This window comes from Canis aureus, chromosome 8 (genome assembly GCF_053574225.1).
Source record: "Canis aureus isolate CA01 chromosome 8, VMU_Caureus_v.1.0, whole genome shotgun sequence".
NCBI lineage: Eukaryota > Metazoa > Chordata > Mammalia > Carnivora > Canidae > Canis > Canis aureus.
Genome location: NC_135618.1, coordinates 7,557,069 through 7,578,262, shown reverse-complemented (window position 1 = coordinate 7,578,262; position 21,194 = coordinate 7,557,069). Strand labels below are relative to the sequence as shown.

Here is a 21,194-nt window from a genome sequence, read left to right as displayed (position 1 = left end):
AATTAATTTCATCATGACTTTAATTAAGTTTTTTTAAAAAACCATAATCACAGATAATACAGTTAAGATGGCTAAAAAAGAGTCAGTATCAAGCCAAAAGCTACACTATGATTAGGCAATATATCAGGACAACACCTTTTCTCACAATTCAAGTCAAATAAAAATGAGGAATAGAGTGAGGTGGTTGCCGAGACAGGAAATCTTCTGTAGTCATGCCCCTTTTGCATTAGTGAGGAGGGCAGGGCTGGAATGCGAGGCAAGCCAGAAATGGAGTGAAAAGTAGATCTGATAAGTGAGAGCAAGCAATCGGATTTGCATGCATTTTTTTTTTCTTTTTCAAATGGCTCATTTTTAATGGTTAAAAAAATAGTCCAAAATCATCATCTTTGTATACATTTCTCTTATCCTTCTTCTCTTGTCTAGTGAAGTAAATAAACATACACAGACATATACATATAATTATGTTATACCAAACTTTTCATTTGCTTCCTTTTCTTTTTTTCTTTTTTCTTTTTTAGCTTTTTAAATTTTTATTTTAATTCTAGTTAGTAAACATACAGTGTTAGTTTCAGGTGTACAAATATAGTAGTTCAACAATTCCATGCATCACCTGGTGCTCACTATGACGAGCACACTCAGAAATATGGAACGCTTCGTGTATTTGCGTGTCATCCTCACACAGGGGCCATGCTGATCTTCTCTGTATCATTCCAATTTTAGTACATGTGCTGCTGAAGCGAGCACTGCGTGCGTTTTTTAAGAGAACTGGGGGCAAATTCCACTTACTAAAACCTTGGGCAACGAAAGTTCTCTGAACCTTGATTTCTTCATGTTTTATTAAATTATAGCATGAAACCAGGACTAATGAGCAATATTTAATATGGCAGTAGATTTTAATACGTTGCAGCAAAGAGGCTCAATCTTGAAAGAAATGAAATAAGGAAATACAAAGTTCTACTCCTATGACTTAAAAAAATTGCCCTATCATCAAATCCACAAATGCAGTAGTAATCACCCCAACCCCCCCGAATGGGATCAACAGAACTTGTAAAAGAAAAAAAAAACACACCAGCCTTTAATTGTCACACACTGAAACTTTACAACGATATATGGATTAAGTCTTGGAGGACAAATTTAAATTCCCAGGAAAAGACTTTTGGCAACAGACAAATTAAACATTCTTACTACTCCAGAGGGCTATATAGGTAGAAATATTAGAGAAGAAGACTTTAGGTCATTGGAAGACGTGTCTAACCACCAGAACAGACAAGAATGAAATAGGCTGTTTCTGAGGCTAAGTGAACCCCTCATGCCTGGATGTATTCAAGCGAAAACTGAACTGAAGGTTGTAGAGCATAATGGGTAATCACGAGTCCTGGAGACTGATTGCCTGGGTTGAAATCCCAGGCCTACTTCTTTTACAAGCTGTGTCTTTTTGTGCCTCAGTGAAAAACCGAATATAAAAGCACACCTGCCCCATATGGTTGTTGTGTGGATTAAATAATTAACACATGTAACGCACGTTAGTGCTATGTAAGCTTTAGACATTATTAATGATAGTATTTCTTGGAGGGATTCTTGCAGAGGAATTCATGCTTTGGATGGGTTCGGTGGGGTAATCAAAAAGGGATCTGCTTCCTCTGAGATCCTATGATCCTATGTTTCTATATTCCCTGACTCTAAGGGATTGAAATTGTCAATCAGTTGAGAGCACTGGCTGAAGCATCTTTGAAAAACAAAACAATAACAACAAAAACCCATGTTTCTCTAAAAAAAAAAGATCTTGATCATCCTTTTGAAGATAGGAATGAATAACATGTTTGAACAATTCTTCATACAATAATTTTTATAACTCTCAAAAGAAAATAGCTCCCCTCAAGCCAGCACTTGAACATCTAGGAGAAGCAGGGATAGACAGAAAGGAGAGGTAGATAGGAATCAAAATTAAATTTATCTCAGAAGATACCAGAAATGATCTTATAGTGTAATGTATACAGAATGAAAGACGACTGCTTTGGGCCGTGGCGAATACTTTGCCTTGGTGTGAAGAGTGAACTTCACTGGAGGTCAAGATGGCAGCTCTAATGGATGTCCACACCTTGAGGTAATGCAACAATTCCCTAACGCAAACAGCTTCTTCACTGTTCTCACCTACCCCAGTCCTCCCTGTCCCCAGTCCATTTGTGTGCTACTGTCTCAGTGTTCCTTCTAAAAGGCCAATTCACCCCCACCTCCCACCTTACAGGGGCTTCCCATACGTCTAAGATACGTCATGTAAATTCTTTGTGTAATGACTTGTCATCAACCAGTAAAATTCCAACTGTTTTCTAAACATGAGATTTGTTTACATGCAGCCACCTGAGCTCCACCCAGAGTCTCTGCAGCTGCACCCCGAGGTTAAGCAACTCAACCCAACCATCTATCCACATTTGGTCTGGCTGCCATAAGAGAGGGGTATTTTTTCATTGCATTTTAAGTGGAATGATGTTTGGCAGCCCTCACATCTACCTCCCTATCAACAGCAGCAGCAGCAAGCACTTCACAGAGCTCTGATTGAGGCAAATAGCCAACGACAGCCTAGCCCTTCTCTCTGGCACTGTGTCTTCCAGCTGCACCGGAGATATAACTCACGGTAGCAAACCTGAAACTGCGACTCTTGACAGATTAATTCCATAACAAAAATCAATCATGGCACTTGTTGCCGACATACATAATATTTTGAGTTTCCTGTCTAGCACCACCGAGAAGCAGACCTCCTTGACCTTGACCACATTAAATGAATGCACTCATACAGTAATGCAATCAACTGATCACCGCATGCGCCATCACCCCTGGTCTGTATAACAGTGATCAGCATTGAGCTCTTGTTTCCCGTGGTGCCTCCTAACCCAACCAAATTGCCATCCTTACTAGCAAATGTCTCTTCTAGACAAAAATAGTAGTTGCAGCGACATCCTGAGAAGGTCTTATTTTTCGGCTGGTCACCTCAAGCAATATGTCAGCTGATTTGCCTGCTAGCTTTTCCCTGAGCAAATAAATATCAACCAGCCAAAGGGAGGGGAAAAAAAGGGCACACTGGAAATCCCACTTTGACCTCAGATAGAGTATCCTCCTGTTCAGAAACACCCTTGTTCACTCCTAGGCCAAAGAGGCTAAACAGGAAAGGAAATATGAACAGGTGGCTGGGTGAACACATCACTTATATAATGAGCAAACTGCATGGGTTGGAGCCAGGGGGGTGCAGGGTTGATGGAATGGGGAGAAGAAAACTAATTTCTCCTTTTTAACATTAGAGAAGTTGAGGCACTGGATTACACCTGACCATGTGAAATGCATCTGGTGCAGAAGAACCATCTGGAAAAGGGCTATTGACAATTCCATCGGATTGCTCAACTTGGTATGGGTCAGGAGGCTGAAGACTTTGACGGCTGATGTTACCAGAGAGCCCAAACTTCTAAGTTTGGCTCAAACTGGTTCAGCTGAGTGTGAATTTCCCAGAAACCAGGACCACTCTTGTTGATTTGTCCCATTTGGTTATTTGCAGATAAAACAAGTGATATTTGGGCTGCTGGAGAAAGAGACATGATGTGGCCACCATCCCCAGCAACCTTGCCTCATGTCTAACCAGAAACATCCCTGCATGAGTATTTCAAGTGTTCAAAGCTGGTCAGGGGACACACCTAGACTTAGATACCTGCATGCCAAATGGGGATATTTCATTTTCACAGCTCTCAATTCACCTTTTTTATAAAGTAACCTAGGGGCAAAAGGGAAGAGCTAATTAAGCATTTCATTATCTGACTGATATAACGAAGCACAAAGTGACAGTGGAAAAAAAAATCAGCATTGAGAAACATCTGTCCAACTCTAATGCTGAGAATGTCACAGCCTAGGACAGCATCTGCAGATGGAGGTTTTTAAAAATTGAAATAGAGGAATCTTCAAATAGCATGTTGTAGAAATACCTCCAGGGAATAAACTCCAGGTAAAGTTTGCTCTTCAAACCTGTACACAGAATTTACTGTTCTTAGAAATGATAGCGTATCTGTACAAAGGAAATCATGTTCAAGTTGGCAGTGATTTAATGAATACAAGAAAATTATACTAGAATTTACTGTGTATTGTCTCTTTCATGCTCAAGGCTTTCCAAAGTGTCTTACTAACAAGCAATTAAAATGCCGAGAGACCAGGGATGGTGGGCAATGGTAAAATGTCTGCTCTTATCCCGGTAGCTTACAAATTGCCTAGAATATCTCCTTGGTTGCTGAGGAATGTTGACTGTGGATGTCACAGCTGTCCCTGCAATTGTTGGAACAGGCAGTGAGATCTGGGATTCTCACTAGTTAGTGGAATTTAAGAGAGAACTCCATTTGTAGCCTCTTCTATTAGTACTGTAGCAAACCAGTATGCATTTATCCTGAAAATATGCTGCCTGACGTCATATGGCTCAAAAGTGCCTAAGCCAAAAAAAACTAAAAATAAAAACAAAAAACAAAAAACCACTAATTTTTTCCAACGTGAGATTAGTATATCACTAGTTTAGAAATACGGAAAATACAGATAAGCAAAAAGAATAAAAACCATTTATAATCTGCCCCCGGGAAGAGTTGACTAGCACAACGCCTGTTATAGAGTCTGTGCTTCCGAAATATTTGTTAAATAAACATTTCCTCTTGGTCCTTTTTAATGCAAATGTATACATTGTTTAAATAAAAATTGAATCATACCGTACCTACTTTTCTGAAACCTGATTGTAAAAATTTTAGCATGAGATTGTAAATAGCTTTCCGAGTCATTAAATATTCTAGTAGTTTCCATGACTCCTCAGTATTACATTTTGGGACATATTTGGAGTAGAAATTAGACAACATTTAATAACAATATTCTCATTCTTGCATCCATTTAATACATATTTTTGAAGCTCTTACTACTTGCCAGCCTCTATTCTAGACATGCAAATGCATCAGGGAGCAAACAAAACCCTTGCCTTCAAGGAACTTAAATTGTGGTTGAGGGAGAGAGACTATCAAATTGAGCATAATCGCTAAATGTTTAAGATGGTAGACACCACGGAGGAGAAAAGAGCCGGCTAAATAGGATAGAGAGTATCAGTAAAATAGAGGAAGAGTAGTAATTTTAAAAGATGGAATTTAAGTCAAGTCTTGAAGAAGGAAAAGGATATGGTCAACAGGACTATTTTGAGGAAAGTCGCTTCTGGTGGAGGAAAGAGCCAATGCAAAGGCCCCACAGTTGGAATATAATTGGCATGCTCGAGGCCCAGCGAGGTGGCTGGAGCAGGTACAGTGGAAGGAGAGTAGAGGAAAGGGTTGGAGAAGCACAGAAGAAAGAACAAGAGTTTTGGCTTCTTCTCTAAGGGAAACTGGGAGCCCCTGGGGTGTTTCGAGCAGAGAAATGACACAATGTGACTTCTATTTTTACAGGCTCTGCCTGAGAGCTGTGTCAAGAATAGAACATACGGGAAAATGTGTGAGAGGCTACTGCAGTGAAGTGAGCATCAGTGGTGGTGGCTCAGACCAGAATAGGACCGTGAAGGTGGTCAGAAGTTTACTTCCAGATGGATTTGGAAGGTACTGCCAATAGGATAACCTGATAGGTGGGGTGTGGTGTGCAAGAGAAAGAGAAGCGTGCAAAGTGACTCCAGGCGTTTGGCCGAGCAGCTCTGCATTAAGATGGGAAGGTTCTAGGTGGAGCAGACTTCAGGAGGCAGAGAAATGAAGGGGGAGAGCTACGCAGGCCGGATCGCACAGGTCATGGTCAAGACTGGATTTCATTTTAAGTGTGATGGGAAGAGGTCACATTATTTAATTCCCTCCCACTCGTCCCCTCAACAGGCAGCTACAGCCCTGCTGGCCTGCTCTTCCTCCAACACGCATTCTCCCAGCTGGGCTCTGCACTTGCTGTTCCTTCTACCTGGAGCTCTTGGGCCCCGTATCTGGACAGGCCTCCCTTCCACACCTCACTCAGGGCTCCACCCAAACATCGCTTTCCCCAGACACGTATGGTCGCCCTGTCACAAACTGCTACTGTGCTGTTGGCCTTTCCAGAGCGCTAATCACACCCGGCTTCATGCAATTCCTTACTACCTTTGTCCTCCCTCACATACGCAAGTTCCACGCAGACAGAGCTGTTGTCTCATTTTACTCACATATTCACCTCCAGCCGGTGCAATAATGTCTGGCACCTGGCAGATGCTTAGTAAGTATGTTTTACATACATGAATGGCTGAAAAGTACTACTGTTAACACTATGAACACTTTAATGATTTTTGATGTATTGACTTTAAGGGTCTTGGGTTTGAGTTCTGTTGGCCTCAACAGGTGAGTAGGGAGGAGCTCCAGGATATACCCTTCTTTCCAGCATGTGTGTGCGTGTCCCCTGAAGATAGGCGAAGGACTTGGTTCAGCGTGATCTCACTGTTAATGCAGCGGAAAAAGTTTGGTAGAAAATAAAATCAGATCTGTCCTTTGTTGTGGTGGACAGGACCCTGGATGTGCATCAGAAGGCCTGGATTCAGGTCTCCACCCTATGTGCCCCTGCTGTGTGCTTTCTGCAAGTCACTGTATCTCTGTGGCTTTGGTCTCTAATTTTAAATTTGTGAGAAATAATACCTCATGTACTTCCATCACCTCATTGCTTGAGGGCCAAGTGAGATATTTGGGATAGTGCTAAACAAATGCGCATAAATATTTTCTCTGGATGAAAAGAAAGTGTTTGAAGTGAATCTAGGCGGGGTGGTGGTGGGGGGGAAGCTGAGTTCTGCTGCAGCATATGCACCATCTGGCTCTTGAAAATGTGTCCCTCAGGAAGAAAAATGAGACTGTTGTTGAGACTGCAGGAAAGAATCATTCCAAAAGTGATATTTTCCAACTCTAATAAGTCTGTGATCAAACAATCAGTTTCTGGGGTAAAGGCCACTACTTTCCACCAACTGACCTGGAAGCATGTACCATATATTTAATGTCAAGAGTGTGCAAGCCTAAGCAGTTCCTGCTGGTAAAGAATGGAAAATAAAATCTTGTGGCGTAAGAGACAAGACACCCGCATCTAGCTGGGAACTGGAAGAGAAACGTGCCTCCAAAGACCTCCAGATGCGCTGCCTGGCAAATGCCAGCCTCTCCCTGGAGTGACCAGAGGTGGTATTTGAAATGCAGCATCTGTGTACAGCATCGTTGCAAGAGAAGAGGAGCTGCCTGAGGGATGTGCAAGCCGGGAGCGGCGGGGGAGTCGGCATAGCTCAGGACTCTTGTCTGTGCCCTCCTCCTCCTGGCAGCATTTTCGTCCTCCTTTTACCTGCTCCCATTCCCTCTTCACCATCACCTTCCTCAGCTCCCTCATGGTCTATGCCTGACTCCCTGGGGTCACCCTGAACCTGGAGCATTCTATGTGCAGTGGCCTACATAACTAAAATAGCCTTTTAGTGTCCTGGGTCCAAATATTTCTAGAGAAACCTTTTTTGGCTCAGCTCACCTAAACTCTTTGAGTCTGGCCGCATAAATCTTGGGTCTTTGGTCTCTTTAGTTTGGACTGCCCTTGAGAAAAATGCTCATCCCTGGACTACAGCTGTGTCAGGTGGTACAGAACATGGCTCTGCTCACTGGCGGAGACTGTGGGCTTGGATAGATTCCCTGAGAAAGGATTAGGTGGCCCAGACATTTTAAAGTGATACCTTGCTTAGGCAAGGGCCTGTGTGTGGGGGTTGCCCTCACAGTCTCTTCTAGAACCAACGTTTATTCAAAAAGCAAAATGCTGTTATGTGAAGAGACAGGTTCAATAGGTTACCAAATCTCCCACGTGAAATCTTTCTTCTTGTCAATCATTCTAAAATATTTTATGTCAGCCTTGTTAATTTTCAAGCCTGACAAACTGGTTTTTAATGTGCCAAAAACGAGCCTGGACATTAAGTCCCATTAAGTTGTAAGAGTTTTGGGGCTATACACACTTTTGTCATGGTAGACTTGGGCTGCCCACGCTGTGTAGCACAACCAGGGATCCTACTGTGCTGTACCCTTCCTCTGATGCCCACCCACCCAGCTCTGATTCCATTCTCTAAGACACTCTTTCTGGTCTCTAGCAGGGAGAAATGGACATCACACTATGACCTTCTAGCTCCAGGAACATCCTTTTGGCTGTACCAACAAATATTCAATACAACTGAGGAAATGTTATAGCCCCTTCACCTGCCAGATTAAAAATAGAAGCTTCATTGGACAGATGGAGAGGAGCTCAGGACCCTCTGCTCTGACCATCAATACCCCTGACACCATCCTTCTATAAAAATGAATTTTTGTGTCATCGTCATCGAGCTGGAAGCTGGAAATGCTCTCCTCTTGGCTCTTAGCTACCAATATTGCCTGAGTTTGCAACTGGTCCAGGACAATTATGTGGCCTCTTGAGGAATTTTCTTAGAACAGTAGTGGGGCTTGGAACTCTACATCCCAGAATCTAAAGGGCAGTGAAGCACTAAAGCCCCACCCCTTCCACATACCATTAACAGCCAGAGAATTATCTTTTGGAATTGTCTTGAAGTGGGGGCTTCTAGGGCTTTCTTGGTCATGTCCCTTTAACCAGCCTAGTTGCCATTTATTTAAAAAAAAAAAAAAAAGAATGAGGAGCCCTGGTTCTGTTCAATTAATGAGGCTGATTGTGTACACTTGCTATAACTCCCATTCATTCCCAGGTTTCTGCTCTGGTTCAGGGAGGCATTCACACAGGTAGACTTCTAGCTGGCAGACTGCCTCTTTATGGTGGAGAGGGCCACCAATGAAAGATGGAGTTTCACACCTCACCCTGGCAGTCTGACTACCCCTACAAGGTGTCTTAGAAAGCCTGAAAGTAGAGCCTTTCAATAATGCTCTTTCTGACCAGGAAGTCCAGATGAGGATGAGAACAATGATGATGATGATGGTGATGATGATGATGATGATGGTAACACCAATAAGCTCAATAAATACCTGGGAGTGTTAAGTGACTTGGCTAGAGTCACATATATAGTAATGGCCCCAGTCCTGGAGAGGTTCCCATGACCATTTGGGCAGGCATTTGAGAGTTTTCCATGTGCACAGATGATTCACTCTCCATCTATCCAGTCAGTTTCTTTTCTGACTTTTAAAAGGGGAATATTGACTTAGACTCTAGATATTTAGGGACTAAAAGGATCCTACCTCTCTCCATCTTGAGCCACTCTCTTTGTCTATAGTATGCATTGGGGGGTTTGGAAGAGAGATTCAAGGGCAGGAATTGCCCCTGTGGGGTGATCTGTGCCTGTATTTACTCTGCAGATAAGGGACACTGGCCAAAGAAGGCACACATCTTTGCAGGAAAGGTGGCTTTGGGAGTTCTGATATTGGGTGGCCACGTAGAGTTGGGCAGTGTGGCACTGCAAAAGGGGTCTGACTTAAATAAAGCATGGAAGTGTTAAATCGCATACCCAGATCCTATGATTGGAAAGGGCCAAACTCCTGGCACGGTGCCTGAGGAACAATAGGCTGTCAGTAGATAGTTATTGAATGAGTGAAAGACAGAGTCCAAACCCAACTTTCCATTCCAAAGACAATGCAGTTTCCATTTGGACAGCCTGCTCCCATATTCAATATCTTTCATTAATCTCTGAGAAAAAAAGGCATTCTTCATTTTACATGTTATCTCTGGAACAGAAACATGATGTTTTGATAGTAAAGAATCACATCAGAGCAATGCATGTAGGAAGACGGTAGGAACTTAGTCATTCTGACCATCCTCCTTGTGGGCCTGGAATTTCCTTTGTGTTTGGCAGTGGAATACCAAATGAGCCTAAAATTAGTTTCCATGAATATTGGAAGAAAAGAATCCCACTTGAGATGATTGTGTTGCCGTGAGTATGAAAGACAGACCAAGGCGTCAGTCTCCCCTGCTGAGAAGAGCAGTGGACCAGATGCGGATACACAAGGACTCCAACCTGAGGGGACCTACGGGTCCTGAGATTCATCAGGTGAGCTAATCCAGGCCTGCTTCGTGTTTTAAAGGCCGGTTAAATATGATCGCTGTGGAATATCGCTGTAACACAAACCCATCATGGTTTAGAAGCCAGCATTTGGTTGAATAACCTACCCAAGGAGATTGTCTTTTTTTTTTTTTTTTTTTTTAGATTGTCTTAATCAAGTAGCGTAAGAGCTTGTCCACTCGTAAGACATATCCACAGTACGGGTGGAGACAGTGCTCGCTGAGCACTCCACTCAGTATTTAACAGGGAAGAAAAGGCTTACTAAGATCTCTCTTGGATTTAAAAATCTGACAAATTTTCTCTCTCTCTCCCTCTCTCCCCAGCCCCTTCTTCCTCTTCCCCCTCTTCTTTTCTTTCTTGAGCTCCCAGGATCCATGAAATTTATCAACTCCACCAAATTTCTTACCCATTATAACTATGCTAGTAAAACACTCTGTAATGCAATTCTTGGTGCAAGAAATGGAGCTGTTGAGCCCAGTTTAAACACTATAAAATACCACACACATGCACACACACACCCCTGCCCGGATTGCTCTAGCAGTGATCTTTCTTCTGAGTGAGATCAGTCGATCTCACTCAACAACAAGGTGAATTTTAATTATTTTTCTTATAAGCGCAAGCAAATGCTTTGCTGCCTACTTGTCTTCTGGCCTTTTGGGAGCTGAGGTAGGGAAAATTAGCCAAAGAAATATGGAGGGGCCAGGGCAGAGGATGCCAGAAATATGGCTGGAAACTGTTTTTGCATCCCTGACCAGAACTGACTTATCAAACCACGTTGGTATGCAAAAGGCCATCTCACCTCCAAGGTGACCTGTTTATCTTTGAGGGTGAGGGAAAGGCTCACTCTTGGTCCACTTCTGTGGACCATGTCTTCCTTTTGTTCTGGGATCACACAACCAACAGTAGGCAGCACCGGAGGGGGTCAGAAGCAAGAGATGCACCTTCCAGAGCAGGCCTGTATCCATGAAAGGCCTCATTACAGAGACCCAAAGGATTTTCAACTTCTTGGGCCCCAGCATCTCCCTTCTTCAAAATAGAGAAATTGGTCATTGAAAATGTTCAATGATCTTCAAGGTCTTTCTAGTTCTGCACAAACTTACTGGACCTAAAGTATGATTTTAATTATATTTAATATGATATTATGATATTAGTGTCCATCACCAATGCTTCACCTCTGATTTTCCCTTGGGTGTATTTGTTGTCTTGAAGGTTCCCCCTCCCCCAAGTTTTAGCAACTTAAAATGGAATAAGGGTTGTCACATATCACTTTTGAATGGTGTCATACAAAGGCACTCTGTTCTCTCAGAGGAAGAAGATGCAAAATAATTCCTTAATTAGTTTAGAGGTTGTGAACAGGGTGAAGTCAGATAGAAGAAGAGAAGTGTCATAAGTTTTTTTAATTTAAGCAGAAAAAAAAATTTCTCAGAAAAGATTTATTTCACAAGATTACAACTTAGCAGTTTAGTAAGTTTTATAAAATGTAGACTCCAAAATGATGATTCAATAGCCACATTCAGGTAGTGTTTGGTAAGTGAACTTAGGGGCTGGGTGAAAACTAGACTCCCCTCGGAACCAGGCAGAAGTAGCCCCAGTAACCCTACAGCTTGTGGGCCGTGCGGTTCCCGCCATATCCCACATTAATGAGTCACGTGGAAAAAAAATGCCATCTTGGTTAAAGGCCATTACACAGTTCAAACTACAAATCTTGCAGCCCAGGGATCACCTTAAGTTCAGGGAATAGAATACTGCTCTAGAAAACCTTACAAATCCGGAGAAAATTACCTTCAGTTGCATGAAAAGCATGATGAATTTCAAGAAATATGATTTTTTTTTTTTTTTTTTTTAGAATTTCATGACTAACACCCTATTTAACCTTGAGATACTGATATTGCAGGAGCCAGGGTGGGGTCCAGCATTGGCATATGTAATGATAAAGCTGCTTTGTTGGAGATAGATTTAGGTGAGGGCTATTATGTTATTATTATGATGAGGATATGATTGTTATTCTGATATGAAGATTGAAAAAAATATATATGTAGGTGGATAAGCAAATAAGGCTTTGTGTTTTGATCTGAGAGAGATTGAAAGACATTTTCTAAGGCAAAGAATTTTTTTTAAGTCCCTTTTTGTTTGAATGAATTGTCATCCTCCTACATTTTTGAAGGCCATTTTGGGGTGCTGATTATAAGTTTAAGAAAACTTTTTAGCGGCATGGTTTCTGCTTGAGAAGACTGACTTCTGCAATCATCTTTTTTTCCCTTTGGTTTTTGCTTGTGAGACACATGTACAGCATTTCAGCTTAGGTTTTACGAACTTTAAAAATAAAGCCTTGTCTTGGAAATACAAGGAGGCATGCCACCTCCAGCTGGGAGCGAGCGGTTCTCTGGCCTTGCTCAGCATGGCAGTCTCAGTTTAGAACTCACGTTGGAGACAGCGTCAGGAGAGCTCTTGTGTAGTATGGAGACCATCAAATAAGGATTCAAAGCTGGAAATTACTGACTTGAGGCTGCAGCTTAGAGATTTAGGCTGTTAATATCTCTAGCTGCTTAATCCTCCTCTTCTCCCTCCTATAAATGAGCAACACAAGAACAGGCAATGCATCCACTACCCATGTGGAATTTCCTTTTTAATTTCCCAAGGTCCTTTGAAGACATCTTTTCTGTCCCATGCTAGCTCTTCTCAGGTCCTCAATAGCAGACTAAGGAAATTCGAAAGAAGATTTGAGGTGTTCAGGGTCACTTCCAGGGAGAGAAGATGTGCATATCCAGCAGGGCAAAGGAGACCCAAAGAGAAAGACTGTAGACCCAGGGAGACAGTGCGGGGGGCGAGGGGAACCAATACCAAAGTTAAACAGAGACTGGCTTGAGGCACAAGGAAGTGGAACATGAGTCGTGAAAATGGAAGGAAACCTCTAACAGAATTCTCATATTTAGAGAAGGTCTCCAGATGTACGGGCCATGTGTTTGGTGGAAAATGCATTACGTCATCATTCTCTCCAGAACTGTTATGGGAAACACTTAGGGAGCTAAACACTCTTTTACGTAACTGCCATTTACGGAATCTTTTGTTGTTTTGTTGTTGTTCCCTGATAACATTTAATCTATTGCCTGTTTGAATTAGTCTCTTCTAGATATTTCATATGTGAGATAATACAACACCTGTCCTTTGGTGTCTGGCTTATTTCATGCACCCTAACGTTTTCAAGGCCATCAATATGGTAACGTGTGTCAGAACTTCATTCTTTTTTGTGGCTGAATAATAGTCCATTGAATGTATATACCACGTTTTGTTCATCCATTCGTCTACAATGAACACCTGGGTTGTTTCCATCTCTCGGGTCTTGAGAACAGCAGCACATTGACCTAGTCTTCTAAAACTTACAGTAGCCATTTGTTGAAGAGTAGTTCTTCCCTGCAGGGTCAATTCTTTAAAGGATGGTTTTAAAACGTCTTTGCTGGGGAGAAGAACTTCCAGATCCACCCTGGATACTTAGTATGGTGGGAATTACATTCTTGCTTTGAGTACCTGCCCAGCAGACTCACTTCTGAACTGGTTCTTGTCCCACCAAGGTGACCCTGTGAAGGTTATGGGAGGAACAATCCTACCCTCTGGCCCTGAATGAACCTGGATGGTAAACAATGCTCAGCTTCAAGTCCCAAAGAGAGGTGAGATCCAAGAGGAGAATGAGGGACTGAATTAGCAGCTGAATGAGTTAACAGTGAGAGCTATGTGGTTTTAGAGCTAAGGATAATGAGTCAATCAGGGATTCATATAGGAGACAGACCCACTCTAAACACTTAAACAAGAAGGGATTTAGTATGGGGAGTTGGGTGCTTCCAAAATTGTCAGAAGGACTGGTGGAGTGGGCATGAAGAGGGCATGAGAAGGCACTCAAAACCATTCTCCGCTGACCCTAAGAGAGTTACCATCTGAAACCAGTGCTGGAGGTGAGAATTCAAGAACACACCTTTGTGCCAGTGATCCCAGGGTTCTGGTACCTACATCATTGCCGTTGCTGCTGCTTCTGCCCCACCCACCTCCATGGCGATTGCCTCGCAATCCCTATAAAGTTGGAAGAGGGACTCAGGATAATACCTGCAGAAATGCCTCACATTCTCCAGCCTTGCTTGCCAGCAGAAGCAAAAAGGCTATCTGTCTTAACTTTCACCTAAGTTCAGTTTGCTCTTATCTTGGGAGTCTTTGCCTTCCAACATGGTAGGATGAACTTGGGTAACATCGCGCTTTTCCCCCCCAATTAGTCTCACAGGCACCAAAGATAATTTAGGCTGAATCAAAGGTCATGCACTCCCTGGTGTGATTTTCTTTCTTGTTTTGAGTAGGATCAAAATAGAGATAGATCGTCCAGGGCTCTTCACTGAAATCTGCAGTTTGTCAGGAAAGGAAATTGAAAATTAGCAAGAGATCTCATCCCCTTGTAAATAATTTTTTTTTAATTACAAACTTATAGATGGTGATGAAACAGCATTTCCGTATCAGCGAATTTAAGATGAGTGCCTGGGTCTGTGCAAACAGAGAAGAACTCTGTGACTTCAGAGAGAAGTCCCTTTTGGGGTGAAGGGTGGAGTTACCACTATGGGAGACCAGGGCATCCCAGTCAGGGCTGGGCAAGCTCTGGAATGAGCCTTGGAGTTTTGGAGGGAGAGGTTCTAAGTTGGAGGCTCAGAATAGGGCTCTGACACTGACAGGATGAAATTGGTCACATTTTCAAGTGTCCAATTGGCTTGAATGTACCCAGTCTACCTAATTTTCTTAAAGGATTTTGAAAAGACCAGGTGAAGTAAGAGCCTTAAGGGTGCAATCAAGAGCTATCCACTTGTAAGGTGTTATTATTGTTTTTATCATTCTTCCAAGATTTATAATAGAGGGCCTCATATCGCAGAGCGCTCTATATAGGCAGATTTTTTAAAAAATTGCCATCGAGTTAACTGATTAACTCAACATGTATTCATTTGTGTTATGTGTCAAGACATCATGCTGGGGCTGGGCAAGCGGAGGTGGTTCTTGCCCCTTAACTCCTCATTCCAAAAGGCTCATGTATGCCCGCTGGATACATACGCAGATCATTTCAATGCCGAGTGAAAGAGCACTGATTGAGAAGTACACTGGGTCCTGTGGGAGCACAGCGACAGGCACCTCAACTGGCCGAGGGGAGCCAAGAAAGACTTGCTGAAGGAAGACAGAGAGTAAGAGACCGCACAAGCGTGAAGGTGCCCTCTGGCACTGGTGACCAACTCTTATTTTTTTTCTTTCAGTAAGGAGGTCAGTTCAGAGAGAAACAAAATTCCTTTAAGGTTTTATTTATTTATCTGAGAGAGAGAGAGCAAAAGAGCACAATCAGGGGAAGCAGCAGAGGGAGAGGGAGAAGCAGGCTCCGTGCTGAGCAGGGAGCCTGATGCGGGGCTTGATCTCGGGACCCTGGGATCATGACCTGAGCTGAAGGCAGACGCTTAACCGACTGAGCCACCCAGGCGCCCCACAAAAATGTTGACAGATCACATTAAGAATGATTTTAAAGTAGGAAATGTGGTAAGGTTGGGCCTTGAACAACACAAATTGAACTGCATGGGCCCATTTATATGCAGATTCTTAAAAATAAATACAGTACAGTACTGTAAATGTATTTTCTCTTCCTTATGATTTTCTTAATAACAGTTTCTTTTCTGTAGCTTATTATACAAATAGAGTGTGTAATACATATAACACGCAAAATATGTGTTAATTGACTGTTTATGCTCTTGGTGAGGCTTCTCGTCAACAGCAAGCTATTAGGAATTAAATTTGAGGGGAGTGAGAAGGCACACCCGGGTTTTTGGCTACGTAGAGGGTCAGTGCCCCCCCCCATGTTGTTCAAGGGTTCATTGTACTTTGTGTCAAAGCAGGTTTTGGTGTTTGCTCCCATCACTGAAAGATTTTTGGGTTTGGATAAAATTCTAGAAACTACATTTAGCATACTTCACAGTATCTAGTTACAAGTAGCATCTCCGCAGGAATTTTCTAGAAGTTGGGATCTGGTAGTGAGGTGTCCAGACTGAGCGATTAGGAGAGGGTGATGAATTGCCTTCCAAATCCAGTCAGAAAACAAGGATGCAGAGGCAGCCCCAGTAGAGGATTCACTGGGTCCACAGAAGTCAGGAAGAGGAGAGCTGATGTCGAGTGGGGGTGGGTCTCAATGGGATTTATTGTTGGTGAACCCCAGCAAGAAGTGGAAGGGGGCTGCATGCCAAATACCACGTGGACCATGATCTCGTCTTCTCTATCGTCTATTTGTCACAGTCTTGCTGTGACACAAAACTGTGTCACAGTCTTGCTGCAGCACTTCTGGAAAGTGTGTGTGTGTGGGGTGCTTTTCTGAGCTGCTTTCCTTGGGGTCTTTCATTAGGCCCTGACTGGTTGGTGAGTGGGAGAGAAGGAACAAGACAGGTAAGATCTAGTGCTTCCCCTTGGGGAGCTGGCTGCCCTGGGAAGGTGCAGGGTCTGCTCTCTCCTGTGTGTCCTGGTTCACAGGGGCCCAATGGGGAGGAGTCTGCAGAGGTCAGCCCGGCCCACCCTTCTTTGAGTTTTCATCTTTGAACCCCAGTTGTCTCCTTGGGAATCTCATAAGGGAGGAAGGCTCAAGTTCAAATATATTGCAGTCTTTCTGTTACCAGGGAGTCTTCAGGTTATCACGTCATCTCATCGCAGAACCACCGACAGACTAAATCAGACATTGTGACTGGACACGGTTCAGGTGGGGGAACCAAAGGGTGGAGGGAGTTTTGGGCCTTGGGTCTAGGACGACCTTGTACGGACCTGTCCTGTCATGTCCTGGCTGCCTTCGGGGTCTTCGGGGGGACAAGATCGAAACTGGCTGCTAGTGCTTAGTAAAGAAGTTTTCTTCCCTCAAGGAAAGAATCCACCCCAATCCAACCCTTAGGTTAGGGAGTATCTGGGGGGGAAGTTCAGTTTTCCAGCTTCATGTTTCCATAGGAAAAACCTCAACGAATTGGTCTAACTAACCTCTCCCATCCTTAGAGGCGCTCATTGAGAGGTGTTTCCCCACTCCCGGAGCACCTGCTGGAGCATAGTCTGTGCCAACCAGGTGCAAAGGTCACATCCTGAGTGGCCGATTCTGATGCAGCTCCCCGGTGGTAGTCATCGCCCCCCTCCCGCTGTGAAGTCATTGACTTGGGAAGAGCTTTTGCAGTGCATTTGCTTTTTAAATAGATTATTAGTGAAAATTTTTTAAGTGGTATCCAGAGAAATTCCAGGGTTTCCCATACCTTGGTCTCATCAGAGTGTCTCGTGGAAAGACACACAGTCCAGCAACAAAAAAATACTTCTATTTTTCAGGCTCTGTAATAGTCACCTTACAATGATCTCATTCACTTCTCACCGTGAGTATTTTTCACCACGTTTTTATAGATGAGGAAACACACGTGCGTGTGTGCGTGCACACACACACACACATACCCCACATACCAATAGAGAATGGCTACATCGTGCCAGGTACTCTGCTAGGTGCTAGGACTAGAATGGTGAGTGAACAGTAGTCCTTGCCTTCTTGGGGTTACAGTCAAGTATGTGAAGGCAAGGGGAGGAAAATAAATATCGTATATATCTGTAACTACCAGGGAACCCGACCAAGGACCGGGGAGCAAGGAAGGTCTCCTTGAGGAAGCCACATTTCAACTCAACCCCAGCATGTTTGATAGCAAAGGCTTTTAAAACCCCAATTAGTTGAGAACTGTTGAAGTCATGAATCTTAGGTCCCAACAGACCTGGATTCAGATCCTAGGGTTTTCTTGGTTTTAGATTTTTGGGTGTTTTTGCTTTTTTTTTTTTTTTTTTTTCTCTCTCTCTCTCTGTGTTAAACCAAATAATTTTCAGTTTCAATGTCATAGAGTGGTGATGAAGATGGTGGTGATAGGACAATGACAGCGATCTCATAAGGTAAGGATGAAAAGCAATTCTATATATAAGTGTATAGCTCAGTGTCTGGCATCTGGATTTTCTTTTCTGTTCCTCTTGCTCTTGTCCACTTTTTCCTTCATCTTAGTTAAGCAGTCTTAGTTCTGATTCCCAAGAGTCTTGCTGTTGCTCGTAAAGTCCTCCTCCTTTTGGAATGTTCCTTTTGCACAGGACATTCATGCAGATAGCATTGCTAGAGGTACGTTCTCATACCCAAACTCCCTGAAGTAGATATGTAAATTAGGTGCCCCACCTTGCAAACAGAAGATCCATTGCTTATGAGAGAAAAAGCCCTCACCATGAGTCAAGGATTAAAAACAAACAAACAAATGAACAACCAGGATAGCTTATCTCCAACAGCATGCTCTCCAGTTGGCCAGATTTTCTCAGCCCTGATTCTTTGGGGTCTTACTTTGCTCAGGTAAGTTGGAGACCTCTGTTCATTGCTCCCTCTGTTTGCTGTGCAGGTTGTGGCAACCTTGCTGAGCCTGCTCACCCAGGACACAATTACTGCCAATTGCATTGGGATATTTTGTGTGAGAGAATGCCCTATTACAAAGCACACAGAGGGAAGCAAAACACTGATTATTTAATTTGCATTGTTTTTCCATGAATCTAAAGAAACTCCCTTCTGCACGGAACGTGGAGGCAAAATGATTAAGACAAAACAATGAAAATAAAATAAAATAAACCTACTTGCTTTAAAGAAAAGGGTTGGGGGGGCACTCACGGAAGCAGAGGCAGTCATAAAAAACAATGTTATTTAAATAATACTATATCTCTCCTGCCTTATCATTCTGATTACATTCAACTAATCTACAAAATTGAAAGGTAATGAGCAGTATTTCCTTAAAGCACATTAAATAATAGTGTCAAAATGCAAATTTATTCATTAAGTATAGATGAGTGTGTTAAATATTCATGAATTGTTGCTCACAGTATATAATTAATCCCATGGTCTTTGTGTCCAAAGCGTTGAGAAGATAAAGGGTTGAACCACCACTGTTAGGGAATTATATCACTCCCAAAAATACCCCTCAGGGTAAAGGTCCGGTATCTAGCAGATCTCAATCTGGAACTTCATTTTATCAATATAGTACGTGGTATTTTAATAGGGACATGGTCATCTGATGACACAGATTTAGTTTTTCAAATCCTGGTGCCTGATAGTCTAGGTGGAAAATAGATATTTCAGGCCTGAAGAAGATCTTGCTTGGCTTGAATATACCAGATCTGAGATTCTCTTTGTTTACGACCTTGGGCAAATGGAAGCATTTTATGAAAGTCCCCTTCTTAAACAGAAAGTGTCATGTTTTACGTCTTCTTCTTTTTCTTTCTTTCTTTTCTTTCTTTCTTTCTTTCTTTCTTTCTTTCTTTCTTTCTTTCTTTTTTCTTTTCTTTTCTTTCTTTCTTTCTTTCTTTCTTTCTTTCTTTCTTTCTTTCTTTCTTTCTTTCTTTCTTTCTTTCTTCTTTCCTTTCTTCCTTTCTTCCTTTCTTCCTTTCTTTCTTCCTTTCTTCCTTTCTTTTCTTTCTTTTTCTTTCTGCCTTCCTGCCTTTCTTTCTTTTAAGATTAATTCTTCCATTTGCGATGGAGCAACATCCCAAGTTTTTTTTCCCTTAGTTTTATAATCTTTTGGAAATACAGCCCATTTTCTCTCTATGGCCCATCTCATTCAGAGCCATATGGAATTTAAAAATCATTTCTCTCCTGAAACGATGCTAATGTATCTTTGTAAGTTCTGGAAAATTAAAACCACCCATTCGTAGTGTGTCTGATTTACTTTCTAGGTTACTTGTATTATTGTTTATTTTAATTCATGAGTATTGTCAGTCTTTGTAGAAACTCATAAGTGTAAAATAGTAAATGAAAGAAAATTCAGATTTTTACCAAAAGTCAAAAAAAAAAACCAAAACCTATAAGCTTTATTCTTCTTTTTGTATCTAAGTTTATTAACGAACTTTACAGTGTTTGGAAATTTTAAAGCTAGAAACCAGGTTTTTCCAATTCTGTGACTTATCAGTAATGAGCTAGCTATGCATGTCTTTTATGTAAAGCTATATAAAAATATCTTTATGCCTGTGTTTGGATTGGATTCTTGTTCTCGATTCTTTACCCTCCATATATTCTACTTTTACAACCCTACCTTTGGCATGTGATTTTTGCAATAGATTCCCCAAGAGTAGCCAAAGTATATTTCTCTGCTCCATTGATGTGGGTCTTAGCCATATAACTTGTTTTGTCCAATGAACTGTTAGCAGAAGTGAAAGTGGGCCAGCTCAAAGCCAAGGCTTCAAGAGGCATCATGTGTTTGTACTCCCATTCCCTCATGCTTTTGTCATTCACTACTAGAAAAACATATCCCAGGGAGCTGCTAGTCCAAAAAGTATGAAAGGAAAAATGGATCTCTCTTAGGCTGGAGCCAAGACCAGCTGAATTCCATACAAATCTGAGCATACCTGCAGATCTGTAAGGGTGAACACAATTGTTACAATAGGCTACTGGCTTTTGAAATGTGTATATGTTTATTGTGGGAAGTATACACAATATGAAATTCACCATTTTAATCATTTTTAAGGGTACTGAGTCATTAAGGACATTCACATTGTTGGGCAGCCATCACTACCATCCATCTCCAGAACTTTTTCATATTCTCCATCTGAAACTTTTTACCCATTAGACACTTGTTCCCTTTTTTCCTTCCACCAACCCCTAGCAACCATTTTGCTTTTTCTTGTTATGAATTTGATTATTCTAAGAACCTTATATAAGAGGAATCATACAATTTTTGTTCTTTTGTGGCTGGCTTATTTCATTTAGCATGTCATCAGGGTTCATCCATGTTGTAGCTTATGTCAAAATTAAATTCCTTTTTAAGGCAGAATAATATTCCATTACATGTGTATACCACATTTTGTTTATCCTTTCATCTGTCAATGGACACTTGGGTTGCTTATTCCTTTTGGCTATTGTGAATAATGCTGTTACAAAAATGGCTGTACAAACTTCTATTTGAGTCCCTTCTTTCTCTTCTTTTGAGTGTATACCCAGAGGTGGAATTGCTAGATCATGCCATCATCCTATGATCAATATTTTGAGGAATTTCCATACTCTTATACTGTTTCCTGCAGGTTCTGGGCCCTTTTTATATTCCCACCATTTCCCGCATCACTTATCATGGCAGCTCTGTTAGAATTTGTGATTCCTGGGAAAAACAGAAATGTGTGG

General features: G+C 42.1%; 1 non-coding gene across 1 annotated transcript; it reads right to left on the bottom strand.

Annotated features, from left to right (window-relative positions):
• Positions 1–637: 637 nt before the first annotated feature.
• LOC144319872 (U6 spliceosomal RNA) lies at positions 638–744 on the bottom strand. The gene has a single exon (XR_013385560.1). It is a non-coding gene; the product is annotated as a U6 spliceosomal RNA (small nuclear RNA).
• Between the last annotated feature and the right edge of the window lie 20,450 nt (positions 745–21,194).